Source organism: Nelumbo nucifera, chromosome 1, assembly GCF_055504915.1.
Source record: "Nelumbo nucifera cultivar China Antique chromosome 1, China Antique-T2T, whole genome shotgun sequence".
Classification (NCBI taxonomy): Eukaryota; Viridiplantae; Streptophyta; class Magnoliopsida; order Proteales; family Nelumbonaceae; genus Nelumbo; species Nelumbo nucifera.
Window position 1 is genome coordinate 83,508,132 of NC_142649.1, and position 11,866 is coordinate 83,519,997.

At 41.1% G+C, this 11,866-nt stretch overlaps 1 long non-coding RNA gene across 1 annotated transcript; it reads left to right on the forward strand.

Annotated features, from left to right (window-relative positions):
* Positions 1-735: 735 nt before the first annotated feature.
* Positions 736-9,121, forward strand: LOC109114843 (uncharacterized). The gene is made up of 2 exons (XR_016074784.1): positions 736-3,009; positions 8,408-9,121. It is a non-coding gene; the product is annotated as an uncharacterized LOC109114843 (long non-coding RNA).
* Positions 9,122-11,866: the final 2,745 nt, after the last annotated feature.

Here is an 11,866-nt window from a genome sequence, read left to right on the forward strand (position 1 = left end):
TGCAGCAATTTTCAGGGTTGATCCAATCTAACTGGGTTGAGTAGACCATGCTGGTCTAGCATGCTTGAGTTAAAAGCCCACTTTAAAGTTTAAACGTTTGTAAAACCCTTCTCCATTTCACAGAAGAGAGGAGAGATTTGCCACCGCTGCCACTGCTAGTCCATCTTGCCATTGTTGGAGTTGCATCTGCCACTGCTTTGTTCCTAGATATTCTCTTTCTTGCTTGGTTTCCTGTACACTTTGTTGTAACTTGTAAGTTCTCGGCTTCAGCCAATTGATCCTTTACAAGTTTGTCTACATTGCTCATTTTTCTTGGATGTAAAAGAGCCAATACCCCCTGTTTCTTTGTTTAACAATGCTTTCATGTTTCTCTGATTGGATATGATCAATTTTAGTTAATTTCTTTTGTTCTTCGATCTTTCAAACCTTGGAATTTCCTGGCTTTCGCAAGAGGCATTTGTTTATAGATCTTTCAACTAGATCTGTAAAGCTTCAAGTGACTTCTCTTTTGTAGCATTCTTTTAAAAGCAATTTGGAAATCCACAGTCTAAATGATACATACCTCAGAGTCCAGGTTTACAATCCCAACTGCACCAGCCAACACAAAGATGTTATCACTGCCTCACGTTGATTGCAGCTTGAGAACCTTGGCTGGACAGGTGGAGGGTTTTAGCTGATTTACCATTGATGGTCATTACAGACCACTTTATCACATAACTACTTTAGCAGGTTCACTTATTTCTCTTTCTGCCTTTTTTTGTTCTTTTTTTTTTTTCATTTTAGACTTTTTTGGGTAATCTCATGCTTTGATTGAATTTCAATTTATCTCCTTTGGCTTTCTATTCGAATATATTGGAGCTCATTTGGATATTGTTTTCGACCTTTCAGAGCTCTCTTGGTTTTGTTTTTCATTATTCCAGAGCTTTCTTTATGATTGTTATGCAATCTAAAACTGTGGAATTGGCTTCTTTGTATGTGTCTGTTTGTTAACAAAAATCCTCTATGGAAGCATGTTTAGTATATTATAGCCTTGGTAAAAAGCTATTGTAGTTTTGGATTAAATGAAGTTTTGAAATTGTGGTATTTAGGCTGTTTAGTGGCCATTTACTTGTTGTAATAGTAAAATCTTGGGCTGGCAAGCGTGAAAACTCAGGTTCAAGTCTGAGGGCGGCCACTTTGTGCACCAAAAAAAAGCCAAAGGTTAGAACTGTACACGGTCTACCTGTCCCAAGACCCAGGACAACTGGGATCAACAGTGGGTAATTTCCTATATGCTGTTTGCACTAGAGTGGAGTTACAGGTACTAATAAATTTGACACCTATAGCTTTGTTTATTTGATGATGGACCCAGGCTCACTATGAATTTTTCTGGAATGGGAACTTCTCTAGATGGATCTTCTTTTATTACATGTGTAGAAGAGGCAGCAGCTCCAATGCGGTTTTTGTATTCTGATCCCCTTCTCCACCCCAATGACCTCAATTACATGACATAAACAGTTCTTTTCTCTTGTTGGTTCATATATATATATATGACAGCTATAATTCATGGAGGTAAAACTAACTGCTTTATAGGACATGGGGTTGATCAGACAAGTATGTGGTCAATCTAGAAGGCTGGATTGCAGATGGACAGATTAGGTTGGCAACTCTGCTGATCATATGACTAAAACATGACCAACCATCCAGGGAATACATGTGGATGGATTTCCTTGAAACCTTTAGAATTTACATATTTGTAATGCCTATAAACCTTTGTCATAATTTGAGATTACGAAATACTTACTGTGTGCCAGATATACTCCCAGTGCAACATATATGAAGCAGGACAGAAGAACTATGTTTTTCTTTTCTTCTTTTTTCACAAAGACTGTCTCATCTGAATTTTTTGTGAAGAGTGTTTTTTTTTTTTTTTGATAAGCAAGCAATGTTTCATTAAAAAGTGGGCAAGCTCCCCACTAGAGTGTTTTTGTGATGATTTGGGATATACTCTAGGGCTGCACCAAATCTAGAAGTTTTATACTTTCTTTGCATAATATTATGTATTTTGTCTTGGTCCTTGGTGGAAAAACTATTATGCCATCTTAAGGTTAGCAGAGTGATGAAAGAAAAAGTGAACCAGATTGCAGATCCAGTTTGAAAACCTATTATGTACTCTAGATGGCAGATCTTTTTAGAATTTAGACCCTAGAAGTGAACACTCATAATTTATTAATTTATACCAGTGTAGCATACCAATATTTTTCTTTGAAATAGTAACATATAATTGTATTGGTAACACCCAAAACCCAAAAGTGTATACAAGTATTCTCCTGTACAACTAGGTGCTACACATTTGGAGCTAAACTATACAAAGCATAGGCAAAAATCACTAGGGCATGTAGTAGGATGCAAAAGAACAGAAAGAAGCAGGGGATGCTTCTCTGTATACTTGTGAACAATCCATGAGTGAATTGTGCCTACTAGCCTTCTCAAAACTGATTCAACTGAGGAGCACCATTTGATGCCAAAAATGCCCAAGTAATGAGCCTATGCCACTTTTCTTAACTTAAAATATATGAGATGATAAAATTGGGCCATGACCCAATGCCAGTCCTGTCTATCTGTGTTCTTGGGAGGGGTAGACTGGATTTTTGCACAAAGTCACCGCTCTCAAACTTGAACCTGCATTCTCACATTTGTCAGCATGAGATTTTACCATTGCACCGAGCCCCTTACATATGAAAAGGTGGCTTGATGATAGAACAGAAAATGCAACCTGTATTGCATGTCTCCAGAACTCCAAGAGAACATGGAATATCTATTTTATTTTGCATCCTCTGTCTTCATCCATCTTTGAGGCATGCATTCTCACTGTTGAAAACCAGGAAACATGTTTTTCAATCTGAACTTTGAAGGAATATGATTGCTGCTCTGTCATTCCTTCTTGGTTATGAAAAAATTGAAGAAACTGATGATGGTGAAGATTCAAACAGAAAAGATGATATGGCTTCTTGAAAACCTATATACAAGGTAGTTAACTAAATTTTTTCCTATTTAAGGTCTCTTAAAAGTATGTGTTTATTCGCTGAAGTTACTTTTTGTGGTTCTGTAATGGTTATAACTTATCTTTTGTATTTGAGAACATAGGTAGACACATAAATGGGTTGGGTTAGTGGTACTTTTCCATTCATCAAATTAAACCATGGACTTGATTTTCAAAATCCAAATTTTGAATTGGTCTGATACTCTTAAATTTAATTAGCTTGGCAAACTAATTATTTTTTTATTTATTTGACATGATCTGTTTCTGTATGGAGCAAACAAAGTTTTTGAGGTCTTTTATTTGTAAACCTGCTGCCATAGTCGTCAAGGCACCCTTTGAGGCTCGCCTCGCCTAATCGCCAAACAGTTCTGTACTATGTATTATAAAATACTTTTTTATTCTTTATTTTTTGACATTATAATTATAAAATAGGCACTATTAAACTTAAATATTCATTTTGTGTGTTTATATACTATTTTCTTTTTATTATTTTCTTATTTGTTAGGGCTTAATCAATATAAACATTGCTAAATGCTGTATTGAACCCCCAAAGACTATAAAACCTGAACCAATAAGCAAGGAAGAACTTAAAATTTTGTCTAATCAACACATTTTCTTTTCTTCTTTTCCTATAACAAAAATAAGGGTTCAGCCCCTATATTTTTTGAATTTTCTTTTCCTTCTTTTTTTTTCATGAATATGTTGATTTTCTATACTTTAATGTTATGGACACACCACCTGGCAGCACGCTGCGGCGCAATCATAGGCAGCAGCACACACAGCGGGCCGCCCAGCAGCACGCACCGCCCGGCAGCGCCGCACAGCAGGCGGGCAGCGCGCGGCACATACCGCCCGACAGAGCGCTGCACGCACACGCCTGGCACCGCACAGCAGCGGCACCATGAGCCGCGCGCACGCACCGTGCGGCAGCGGCACCATGAGCCGCGCACACGCACCCGACAGCGGCAGTAGAGCGGGGCCCACACGACAACTCAGAGGGGTGGGCCCACCCTTATCTAGACACGTCAACTCGCCGCCAGCTTAATCCTATCCCTTATCCCTTATCTTATCCTTATCTTATTTTATCTTCTTAAGTAAGAGTTATGAGTTTTAGTTTAAGTAGGAAATTAGGAGTTTTAGTTTGAGTTGGATTACCCTAGCCTAGCCGAATCCAACAAGGAATTCTCTTCTGTAATCTCCTATTTAAGGAGCTACGAATTGAAATAAAGTATTCAGTTTTCCAGTCAAGAAACGAGTGAGGAGAGTTTGGGTGGTCTCTTGGACAAATCACCCCAAGGGAGAGTTCGGGTGGTCTCTTGAACAAATCACCCACTAGATAGGCAAAATAGGGTCTGTGCGCAAGGCCAAAGGCAAGGGAAGATCAAGGGTTCCTGCCGCGGAACGACCCGTGACGCGATCCTACGCTCGGGCCCATAACAATTTGGTATCAGAGCCTACCGTCATGGGGGAACAGGAGCCGCTGTCTTCCAGGGTCCACGAGCTAGAGCATAGGCTCGCCGAAACCTGCTTGGAAGTTCGTGAGGTCAAGGATGATGTCCGGGAGCTGCGACGCCTTCTGGAAGCGTTTCTCTCCAACAACAAAAGAAGCTCGGAGGGAACCGCCACCACCAACAGCCGCTGTCCGGACAGGGCGGAGACGTCCAGCGAACAGCAGACCGCTGCCCCAACAGCCGGCTGGAATTTCCATCCTACAACGGCACTGGAGACCCACTAGGATGGTTACACCGCTATGAACAGTTCTTCCGCAACCAGCGCACCGATGACAAGGACAAGGTCGGCTTGGCCGCGTTCCACTTGACCAAAGAAGCGCAGCTCTGGTTCTACCTGAGTGGAGCAGGAGGAACCAGGTCTTAGTTGGGGGCAGTTCAAGTCGTACTGCTTCCTTCGGTTCGGACCCCCACTAACAAACAACCCTTTGGGGGAACCCATTAATCTCAAGCAGACCGGTACCGTAGCAGAGTATCAGCGGTAGTTCCAGACCCTTCTCGCCAGGGCCTCTTCAGTACGCCCAGACCAGCAGGTTGATATGTTCATAGCTGGTCTAGCTGAACCCCTGAGAGTTGATGTAGAGATGCAGAACCCACCTAACCTGGTCACGGCAATGAATTTAGCCCGAGCCTTCGAACGCAAACTGCAGATTAGCCGAGGGCCGTTCAACATGGGATGCCCAGCAGCGGCTTGGACAAACTCGAAGCCTACTGGAGGAGGGTCTTCTATGAAAGACAACAGGGAACCACTCGGAATGGCTCCATATCCAGCAGCCAGCCCAGAACGGAAGCCACAGACGAGCACCAATTCCAGATCAACATCCAGTGTGGGGAGCAGCGGCGGTACACCCCCTATCAAGCACTTGTCAAGGGCTGAGATGGCAGAACGCAGGGCGAGGGGGCAATGTTTTAATTGCGATGAACTCTACTCGGCAGGGCACAGGTGCAAGGGACTTTTCTGCCTCCTGGTGAAACAAGAGGGAGATGAGGATGAACCCCCTCCATGGGAACCCGATCCAGGAGGGCAAAGCCACCCAGGATTCCCTTGGAGGGTGTTTCGACACCCAATTCGAGCTTGGGGACAAGCTCGTAGTCCGGGAGGGGTGTGATGTTATGGACACACCACCCGACAGCACGCTGCGGCGCAATCATAGGTAGCAGCACACACAGCGGGCCGCCCAGCAGCACGCACCGCCTGGCAGCGCCGCACAACAGGCGGGCAGCGCGCGGCACATACCGCCCGACAGAGCGCTGCACGCACACGCCCGGCACCGCACGGCAGCGGCACCATGGCGCGCAGCATGCACCGCCAGGCAGCAGCGCGCACTGCACGGCAGCACGCACCGTGCACACCGCACGGCAGCGGCACCATGAGCCGCGTGCACGCACTGCGCGGCAGCAGCACTGCGCGCACGCACCGCGCGGCAGCGGCAGCAGAGCGGGGCCCACACGACAACTCATAGGGGTAGGCCCACCCTTATCTGGACACGTCAACTCGCCGCCAGCTTAATCCTATCCCTTATCCCATATCTTATCCTTATTTTATCTTCTTAAGTAAGAGTTATGAGTTTTAGTTTAAGTAGGAAATTAGGAATTTTAGTTTGAGTTGGATTACCCTAGCCTAACCGAATCCAACAAGGAATTCCCTTCTGTAATCTCTTATTTAAGGAGCTACGAATTGAAATAAAGTATTCAGTTTTCCAGTCAAGAAACGAGTGAGGAGAGTTTGGGTGGTCTTTTGGACAAATCACCCCAAGGGAGAGTTCGGGTGGTCTCTTGAACAAATCACCCACTAGATAGGCAAAATAGGGTCTGTGCACAAGGCCAAAGGCAAGGGAAGATCAGGGGTTCCTGCCGTGGAACGACCCGTGACGCGATCCTACGCTCGGGCCCATAACATTTAACATGAACTCTATACTTTTCTTATGAAAATTATTAATAATTCTTAAGTAAATATGGTTATGGTACCTAGGGAACTACCCTAGGATCTATGTTCTCTACATAAAAAAATCCATCGCCTAGGCAACAAGGCGTCCTCCCTGTTGCCTAGCCTCGTCTTGGTTCCTTGAAAACTATGCCTGCTGCTTTGTTTTCCTTGGTCAATTTGAGAGTGTAAGATTGGTAATCTCTGGTGAATACAAGAGTCAAGCTTGATATTGAGAAGGGCAGTGGAAAACTTAATCTCTTGGCTATATGCAAGGGAACAATCTAGTACAATATAACTTACCATTCTCAAAAAAAAAAAAAGAAGCCAATCTTGATATCATCAACATTTTCTGTTTCTTTGTTTTTTCTCTGTTGAACTTTGTACATAGATGGTAGAGGATTGCATTTTCTTAGTCAACTAACTGCTCCAACAGTCAATATGTAGTAAAAAAGCCAATATGAAGATTCTAACAGTCAATGTGTGTTTTCACTCCTAAGTAGCTTTTCTTTTTTTCTTTTTATTTTTTGATAAGTTCACTTCTTTAATGTTGCCAAGTTATATTTGGAAAGGAAAGAAAAAAAATGCATCAGATGAGTTGGGGTTCTTTGGATGAGGATTTCCTTGTACATTGTAAAGAGTAAATCTTATTGACTTCAGTATACAACTAAGGGCCAATTTGGTTTGCAGGAATAGGGGTCAGGAATCGGAATTGGAATGGCCCATTCCGATTCCAACTGTTTGGTTGGGCAGAATAGGCATCCCATTCCCATTCCTGGTGGAATGGCATTCCCCCATTTGAGGGAATATCCATTCCCTCCGACTCCCTTGGGAATGAAATCCCATTCCAGTTGATTCCAATTCCTGTCTGAATCAAAGACTATGGGAATAGATCATTCTGACTCCAATTCTGAAGGATTTCGATTCCGATTCCAATTCCAACTGCAAACCAAATTGACCATAAGTGCACTTTATCAATTAATGAATCTATTATCATTGTAGTAATCTTTATGAAGAAATCTGCATGCAGAGCAGAAAATTTCTTGGAATTGCTGTAGTTATTCTTAGGACTTATTAGTCAAGCAGACTTTTACCATTCTAATTCTGAAATAAAATCAAAGCATTGTCAATGTCAAAACTTTATTTCTCCCATCATGAAGTATTTCCCAGGAGTCTGTCTTTCTTAGCGAAGCCTTCAAATGACTTTTCCAGATGGACTTGGATATTAATGTGGGCTTTCTAGTTGCTACACAGCCTACACTATCCCCTCTCTCCTATATAAAACTATCCTCTCAGTCTTTGAAGGGGTGGTGGCAGGCCACCACCCACCCTCTGGCAGCAATTTGTCTGTAATGTCTGGTATGAGGAGCAATACCTGACCCCACATAGCTGCAGTAATATCTTCTTTTGAAAGATGAAAAAGCTACTGATCTATCTCCATTGCTGCTCTTAAAGATTTTCCTCAAACTGGATATGTATATAAATTTTCCATCATGAGTCTGGCAAGGTAAATGACAAGGAACCCCTGTACTAGTTAGCCATTTATTTTATAACAATTGACCTGTACTTGGAGTGGAAGCTTAAGAATAGATGAGTATTTGGATAATATGTGGGCTAACTGTAGTATTTTGGACAAAATTATGGAAAATTACGCATGGTGGATTTAACAATGTTGTGTTTTATTATATCTCTAGATCTTTTAATTGTGCAGCCCACACTATAGCCCAGAAAGCAAAATCTTGGAATTATCAGTATGGGCGATGGCATATTCCACCATTTGGTTTGAACAGTATGCATATAATGTTTTTTGATAGTAGTTAATGAATCGTTTTGTTTATCTATCAAAAAAGAAGATGAATATTAGATACCTACTGTCTGTTCCCTTGTAAAAGATACTTTATCCATGGAATATCTTTATAGTTTTCTTTTTTTTTTTTTTTGCCTTGGCTGAAGAAAAATATGCAAGGTTCTGTTTGTAGCTGTTCGGCGATGTGAACGAATCTCTTATTGTTTAAATCTGGCTTGCTCCATCTTTCCCAAGTGGACAATGAAGTATGCGGATCCTAGAATCTCTTTTCTTTTTTCAAAAGGTAAGAAAGATGCCAGTGATTGAAGAATAAATAGATGAAGAGGGGATAGATAGTAAAAGGCTGAAAGCTGCAGAACTGGCAAAACAAAGTCTGTGGTAACCATTAAATTCAACAAGCTCAATCACATTCACATGCACCCATCTTATCTCCAAAGTTGATCCTAACCATGAATTGCAGGCTCACAGCAGCAGATCACATGTGAAGGAACACTGCAACGTACAGGGTTGGTACTTGAAGGGGTAGCAAATCTTTCTGGCACTACACCAACCTCTCATAAAGGGACGGGTTGCTAAATAATGTTGCAGTATTTCATGGTATAATGACATTGAGAAGGAAATGGCAGCAGGCTTGCAGACATGCCATTGACGTCCTTTTCAGGATGCAGATTCTCCATATAACAATAATAGAAGTGTGTTTGGTCATCAAAATTTACAACCAACAAACTGGTTCTTGGCAGGACTAGATCTTTTAGGCAAGTTGTCGAACTCATGTTCTCTAGTGGTCCTAATGGAACCCGGCCACTCATGAAAATCAAATTGTTGGGTCCCTCTTATATTATTGTATGTCTTCTGGACCAATTTTCAAATGATCCACCTCAGAATGCACTTTGCTGAACTTGTTTTTTCTCATCTTTTTTGGTGGGTAAGGTGGGATTGAACCGTGACCTCACAACTGTAGTGTAATGTCAAACGCCAAGTACATATTCTTTTAAGAAAGGTGATCTTGACAACATCATACAAAAGGAAGTTCTGTTTGGTTGAGTTTTTTAATTAGTTTTCTCAAGCAATAATCAAAGGGCTCAAGGTCTCAATCCATCAATTGTTTCTGTTAATTAAGAATCAAACTAGAAATTATTTCAACCATATTCAAAGAATCTGGTTGGGACCCATCATCATCTTTAGAATTTGATTTTCATACATAGGTAGATCCCCTTTGAGGGTGAAAGCAGGAACCCAAGTGATCTGGAAAATCAAGATCATTGAAAACCAGGAACTATTACAGTTGCTTGGTACGTACTGAGCGATTAATTGCACTGTTTTCAAAACCGGACTGGACCGGATGGTCGGACCAGAAAAATGGGAACTGGTCACCTGATTGGTTTCATTTTCTTTCAAAACCGTTTTTTCCTCAAAACCGTTGATTTTGGTAAGTAAACCGCTGAATCGATCGATTAATCGTTCGAACGGTTTTGACTGTTTTCCAATTTTTTATTTATTTATTTATTTTTTTTGTCAGAATAGAATCGGTAACCAGACCCCTGACCGGTTTGTTTTTAAAAACCATGATTAATTGTGACTTATGAGGTGCATATAACTGCCATAACCATGGTAATCAGATTTAGAACTTTCCATGTATTTTCATGGACACAACCACCAAGAAAGTAGAAGATTCAGCCATGAAAAAACCATTAGACTAGTTTCATATCCAGTGAATTGGAACCCAATTAATTAAATAGGCCGAACTAGAATGTTAAAGGCCAAAATCATCCTGATCAGGTGAGAATTTGCAAAAGCACCTCCTCTATGGACTAAATCTGGGGACATTACAGTGCGGGAATTAAGGGGGGAAAAAGTAAACCAGATGCCTCATTCTAAATGATAGGGCAATACTTTGGCTCCAATACCACGTTGGAGGACATGCGTCCTATCACCACCTGATTTTTACATCTAAACTTTAAATCCTAAATTCAAACTCTTAATCCTTAAACCCTAAATCTTAACTCTAAATTTAAAATTCTAAAATCTGAACTCTAAACTCTTAAACCCTAAATCCTTAAAATTTAACAGTATAAAATGATAATGATAAGATGCATGTCCTCCAATGTGGTAGCCAAGTAGTTTTCCTAAAGGACAGTGAATGGGTACTCTCATCATCTCATAACATCAGTCGTTGGAAAGTAACAGACTTATTGGTGAAGATTCTTTTGGTAACATGCAGCATGTTATCTTGTCTCTTGGTTGGAAAACATGTACATTTTGCTGAGTTCGGCTTCGGTCAGTGCAAGTCCGTTTGAACAGCCTTTACAGCATTGTATTAGGAATATTTCCGTGCTTATGTGCTATATTTAATAAGAAGATATTTGCAATACAAGGCTTCGAGATATTGTTTGAACAGTATGAATGCGGGCTTGCACTGACCAAAGTCGAACTCATTTTACTAGGCGCTTTAGAGTTTTGGGTCGTTTGAGTAGGTGCAAGTGTGCAACCATCGTGGCTAATCCTGTAGGTGTAGGAGGCCGGTTGAGACTTCAAAATTTTAGCTTTGCCCCAACTCAAAGGTATAAATATTCTTCTAATTCTTGGAGTGCCCTGCAGAGTTACTGATGCAAGCTCGTTAGCTGAAGGTCATAAAACGGATTCGGGTATCTGAATGCTCGGGTCTTCGGTTGGATTGGAAAAGGCTAAACCCTAATCTTAAATATTTAGGTTAGGGTTGACCCACAGGTTGAATATGTCAAAAGGGTCAATTGCCTGAGATCGGCTTCAGTCAGTGTAAGGTCCGTTTGAACACCGCTCAAACAGCCTTTACAGCCTTGCATCGGGAACATCTCTGCACTTCTGTGCTTTATTTTGTGGGAGATATTCCCAATGCAAAGCTATAATGAGTGTTTGAACGGACTTTGCACTGACTGAATCCGGCATCCAATCACCTGGGTCAACTGATATTTAATCAATTCAATGGTTATTTTTACCAAAAATATAGTTTTAGCCATTGATTCAAATGGTTTGAATGGTTCAACTGTCTAGACCAACATCAATTAAAAAGTGTTGGTTTGAAAATAGGCGACTTGGTGGTGACATAGAGCTGTAATGTGGGCTGGGACAGTGGCGGTCTGGCACAATTCAGCATGACGGGCCATGTTTGGCATGGCACGGGAATACAGGCCATGCCGGGCCTAGGCTGCAGAGGATCAGGCCCCAAAAGAATGGCCTGGTGAGAATTATTTGTACTATTTTTAATTTTATTTGAGAGTTATTTGTAATATTTTCCAATAATGCAATTCCATTGTAATTTTTATCTTCAATTTTATCATTTTATTAATTCAACTCCATTGGAGAGAAAATTTGTGAAAATTTTATTTCATTTCAAATTTAATGTGTATAAAAAAAAACATTGAAAAGATAATAACGGGCGGCCCGTGTCGTTCTGCCGGCCAGGCTGGCTTGTGGGTTGAGTCTTGGGCCAGGTTGGGCCGTGCATTGGGCTAAAGCTATTTATTTAAAAATTTGAAAAAAAATTTAATTTTATATGAATTTTAATGTATACAATTGCTTATATATACAATAATTAAATAAACTATATAATAAAAAAATTATTTACT